Source organism: Cryptomeria japonica, chromosome 1, assembly GCF_030272615.1.
Source record: "Cryptomeria japonica chromosome 1, Sugi_1.0, whole genome shotgun sequence".
Classification (NCBI taxonomy): Eukaryota; Viridiplantae; Streptophyta; class Pinopsida; order Cupressales; family Cupressaceae; genus Cryptomeria; species Cryptomeria japonica.
The window spans coordinates 418,081,693-418,087,841 of record NC_081405.1 but is presented as its reverse complement, the minus strand read 5'-3'; positions in this window follow the sequence as shown (position 1 = coordinate 418,087,841).

Below are 6,149 nucleotides of genomic sequence, written 5' to 3'. Positions count from 1 at the left end.
ACATTTTTGAAAAGCAAAATTTCCTCCAAATTCAATTTCATCTCAATTTCTTACATCACATGTTGAAAATGAGTAACTAACACTAACTCTCAATTTCTTACAGCACATGTTGAAAATGAGTAACTAACACTAATTCTCAATTTTCACTAGTGAGTCAACAACCACTTTTTCTAACTAACCAGACAACCCACTCTTTTTGAAATCACCTTTTTTTTACTATCAATTCGCTTAATTGGTCAATCAAATTAGTCATCAAATCAAGTAAATTCAATCACGTTGAGTGGTTATCTCTCACCAACTTGTCTCGTCACTTCTAAACCATTGATCAACTTTGTTGTCAAATCAATTTGAATCATTGATTCAAATTCCAAAATTTATAAAAAAAACCATCATTCTCAATCAAAAGAAAACAACCATATTCTTTGAATTCTTGTGCTTACATTCTGTAGGTACCTTGCGATTCTGAGAGCCACTACTATCTTATGCAACAAGGAGGAAAAGAACAATAGAAGTCTTGTGTTGCAATTCAACAATAGAGCTTGTCATTGTTTTGATTCCTTGATTCTTTATTTGTCGAATTCATTTGCATACTCTTATTGTGTTGTGATTGGATTAGTAATAAATTAAGTTGGTGGTTGCTTAATAATCTATTACATTATGATTTCCCCCAATTGTCAATCATATACATTATGGTGAACCCAACATGAACTAACAACTATCTATTACTTTGTGAGTTTCAAATTGTGTGCAAGTTATAGGTCAGGGATTATGCACTTGTGAAAATCTATGTCGCATTTGCATATTGTCAGTCACATACACCTTCCATAAGCTCGCATACGTGTTGCATAGTGATGCATACGTAGAGTTGAAGACCATATCTACAGAGCATAGCAGGGCATTCGAGAAGCAAATTATCGCATTCATTTAATCATTTGCCACATTTGCATTGATTCCTACTGCATGTGATACAATATGTCACACATTTGACTGGTAAAGTATTGAAGGTAAATTTTCGAGTCTAATTGTTTTCTTTCTACTTTTTTGTTGTTTGTTGTCTCTAATTTATGTTGTATTATGTTCCTATAATAGGTTTTTGTGTTATTAATCTTTGTTTTTAGCATTTTGGCAAATGTGTGTTGAAGAATGGAGAATTGAAACTACTAATTTATTTCTTGTAGGATCTTCAAGTTCATATTCTTTGTTTTTCTATATGTTTGTGCTTGGTAGCATAAATAACACTTTGTTTTCTTAAAGGAATTAGCACTTTCTTGATTGTTTGGTGTTGTTGCATGCTTCCTATTATCTTCCCAAAATCTTATGAGAGTATCCTCTCCCCTTGCCTTCGTGGAGCCTGGATGTAAGAGAAATCATAAGATTCTTCTATAGGAGAGGCTTCCCTGGGATTTCATCGCCACTTGGTTTGAGGGTAAGTGCAAGAAATTGATTCCACCTAGTGTGGAAGTTTTACACTAGAAAAAAAATGACAAATCACGTGAAGTGCATGGGAAACGAATCGAAATCTCGATTAGCCTCAAGATCCCAAGCCTAAAGTATCAGGATCTCGTAGGCCATGGGATCCTAAGCCCGGAATTTAGAAATGGGAACTTGTTCCAAAATGAATTGGGATCCTTTTTGAAATGAAACGAGATCAACAAAGTTGATCAATGGTTGAGAAGTGACGAGACAAGCCCTCCAGGTAGGCTCTTTTTTTCTTGTTTTGTTTTTTTATGTTTTTTTATAAATGAAAAATTATTGTTCCATTTAAGTTATTTTTCAATTTATAAATAAAAAATTATTGTTTCATTTTTAAAAAATCAAAATTTAAGTTTAGGTTTTAATATTTAAGCAATTTAGAGTTTTACACTTAGTCATGTTTTTAATTTTATGTAATTTATATTTTTCTTATAAAATTCTTTGTTTTACATAATCAATGAAAATGAAAATGTTCAAAAACAAAAACACAAACAAAAAACAAAAACAAAAATGAAAATGAAAACAAAAACAAAAACAAAAATGAAAATGAAAATGAAAACGTATACAAAAACAAAAATGTAAACGAAATTCAAACCCAAACCTAAGGTATGCAAATTATCATATGACCCCTTAAGACATTAATTATCACATGACCCCTTATACTTTCAATGCACATTTACCTGTCATTTAGGATCTCATCAGGACCTTTAGTCAAAATAGGACCCCTTAAGACATGTTAATTATCACATGACCCCTTATACTTGTTGTGACGTATTCACACATCGCCCCATCGCAAACAGAGACCCCTCTTTTCTTAGCTTAGTTGTTGTAAATAAGTGTCCTAGTTTAGTATAGCTTAATGCATGTCTCTTAAATCAAAAAAATCAAAAAATCGAAAAATCCAAAACATTAAAAAATTTCAAATAATACAAAAAAAATCAAAAATTCAAAAAAAATTATTAAAAAATTTTGAAAAATAAAAAATAAATGAAAATCATGAAAATTTGGCTAAGGCATGGAAAATAAGCGGTGCCTCTCAGTAGTATTGTTGCTTCCCAACGCTACTATTGCTGCCTCCCAGCGATGCCACTGCTACTTCCCAACACTACTACTGCTGCCTCCCAACGATGCTACTGTTGATCCCCAACGCTATCATTGTTGCTTTCCAGCGCTGCCACTACTGCTTAGTAGCGGTCCCACTGCTGCTTTTGAGCGGTGCTTATTTGTGTATTTACTGCTTTTTGAAAGCATTGCATGCTTCGTGTATTGCTCATCATTGGTCTTAGCAATGTAAAGTTGCTCAAAATTTAATATATGTTTGCACGATGAGCAAAGCATAAGTTCACGAATGCTTAAGCTTAGAAAATTCCCACGGTGCAAGTCTAGAAGACATTTAATATCACTCTAGAATCAATGAATAAGGCCCAAGGACGAAAGCTTTTCATTTAAATCAAATGAAGAGGGTCGATATTAGATTGCAAAATGATAAGTGGTAATCATTAATAAAAAACGATTTTGAGAGTTTCAATTGCACAATGAAGGATAAATTCAATACATCTTTTGCAAGTAATGAAGTGATTGGAGTGATTGAGGAGAGTAATAACAACGAATAAGACAAATATCAAAGGTGGCAACTCGATGTCAAATAATGGGTAACTAAGTGATTGCAATAAAGAATGCCACGACATGACAATTGGAACTTTAAGAAAGGTGGCGAGCTTAGCAATGATACAATTGGCATTGGGTCGCATTTAACACATGATGCTTGGAGAGCCAAAACTAATTAATCGATTTTTCAAGAATGCTACGCTTTGACCAAATGACATCTAAAGATAATGCCCAACGATTTCAAAAGCAGAGATGTCATTTAAGATTTGCAAATGGACATTCAATAGGGGTGGTCGACTTGTTTATTTCACCAACTCATATTCATTGAATGAAAGTCGATTGCCCTGTGCTGATGTATCGATGTCCTTTTATGTTCAAATTGATCACTTTGTTGATCAATTTATCAAGGCGATTTGCTCTTCAATATAGCAGCGATTATGATCTTTTAAACATAGCGACATGCTGTGACTTTGCCAAAAGTTGATAAAACGTATCTCATCCAGCTGCGAACTCACTTTCTTTGGTCAGTGAATTACTTCACCAAAGGGGGCGACGCTGACACAAGATCGATGTGGCAATTGGTCTACTGTTTATCAAATTCTCCTGAGACATTGGGTGATCTCATAGTGCTCACTAATTTCATCAAGGCATTCAGCGAATGCACTTTTGAGTCATCAGCGAATTCACATTTGGACATCAGCGAGCTCATTTCTTTTATCAGTAAATCGATACATGGGTGATTGTGTGAATTTACTAAAAGGCATCAATTTCAATCTTACTGATAACGCTAGCTTTAGACAATGAATTTGTCATTTCACAATAAGTTTGATTCTCAAAGAAGGTGGTAGAGAGCTCGGGTCTAATTTGTCTTAGTGACTATCTGAATTTGATTTGAGTGTCTTCATTTGCAACGATTTTGGTGATATGTGGGAATTCAAATAAATCTCATAAGTCCAGCTAGTCGACAACTTTTGAAGGTTTGGATGTGATCAAGTGATCGGCCATTTGATTATAGAGTCGGTTCTAATGCAGAGATGTTATTTGTACAACATGCTTGAAATAAGATTAAACCCTATTCAAAGATAGTTTTAATTACATTATGAAGGTTTGTCTTCATTTCACTACATTATGAAGGTTTGTCTTCATTTCACTACATTAGGAGGGTTTTAGTTTCTATATGTGGTCGAGTCATGATTTGAGCTTTTAACTTAGCTTAATAAATCGATTGTTTATTTGCAAGAAAATGTTATCATACGTGATGCTAACTTAATCAATTCTTGTAGGCTCATGCAAGGCAATGTCTACATCGAATGCAACATCAAGGCAAAAGATAAGCGTTGGCGTCTGCATTTAAGATGAAAATTTTTACAATCTTGGATTTCCAAGAATCATCGCCAGTATAGCTAGATGAAAGCTCGCAGGTGATCGAGACGAAGAGATGATTTCAGAAGAGTTAATCAAAATTAGAAGGTCGACATTAGCAAAGTCATAATCACATCAAGCGCTCGCACATGTTAAGTATCAAGAGATATGCCACATTCAATTACACACTTGTGATGAGTTACAAAGATCAATCAAGATATGGCGGTGCTCAATCATCATTACATCCAATCACATTATTTCACGAGAAGGCGTCTAGATTCAATGAACCTAGCTCATCCATATGACTACTACAAGGGCATGAAGTTCAATGTACCTACCATCCTCATTCATTGGTCAAATTTTCTAAGGAGGATATGTGTCCCCTAAAATATAAACATATCATTGGTCAAGCATTAAATGCTTTGTAATGGGTTCAACAAACCCTAATTAGGGTTTTTATCTTGTAATATTGGCTATTGATCTGAGCCACTGAATTGTAATGAGAGTGCTATATAAGGCCTCACTTCTTCATTTGTTAGGTTAATAGTTAGGAAAATAGTCAGTAGTCAGTAGTAGTAGTTCAAGATCAATTAGTTTTTAGAGTAGAGTGGAAAGAGAAGGCAAAGATTGTTGCCAAGACATTGTTGGAAGACATGTAAACTTCATTGAAGATACATGGTGAAATTGATATGTTGATTCAACAATTTGCATGGTCTCTACTTCTCAATTTTAATTTCATGTTATTAGATGAATGGAAGAAATTTGTATGATCAATGGTGAAATTTGTATATCTATACTACTAGCGGTTTGTTGATTGCAAACTTGCCTTGCGTATCAACTGGAATCATTCAGCTTAAGCTTAACTTCAATTATCACTTCTTCATTGATATGCATCAACTTGATGGTGTCTATGCTTGTAGCGGTGATCTGAACATCATAAATTTATCCTTAGAATATCGCACTAGCCTTGTGGAGATGTAGCATGTCAAAGCAAGACTTAGTTGAATTTCATCAAAGATTGTACATTGCTCCTACATTCTTCAGAGTTAGATTAGTTTCCTCAACCCTTATCCTTTTTCCCTTTTTTTAAATCAAGTCAAGTGAAATCCCACGTTCTAGCATCATTTGATCATTCTAGCATTCAGGTGTTCAACGTAAGTCCCCTCACAAGTACAACAAATCACATCATACACCATTAAAGCTATCCAACATGTTAAGACCTAACATAAAAGAACCTTGGAGTCATCTCAATTGATCCTTCGCAGATCTTCGGCATTTGAGAGTCTTTTTATCAAGAGAGGATAGAGTACCGTTGGTATTTTATTCTGTGTTCGATAGTGCATCAAAACACCATCAATAATACTTTCAATGTACACGTGACATTCAAGATCTTAGGAAGGTCTCTCTACGTTGAAATAGAACCCTTAAAAGACATCCTCAATCACATGAACATGTGTACATGTACTTTCAATGTTTACTTTCAAAACAACATTTATTATTAGGACCTCTTATTGAAATAGGATCCAAGCTTAAGACATTAATTAATTTGCACACATGTGTGATTTCCCTTGAGACGTTCATTATCACATCCAACCCCTTAAGACGTCTATTTAAATCATGTATTCATGACCCCTTATGTACTTTCAATGTCTATGTACTTAATGTGTTCAAGATCTCATTAGGACCTCTATATGTTCATTTGTAGG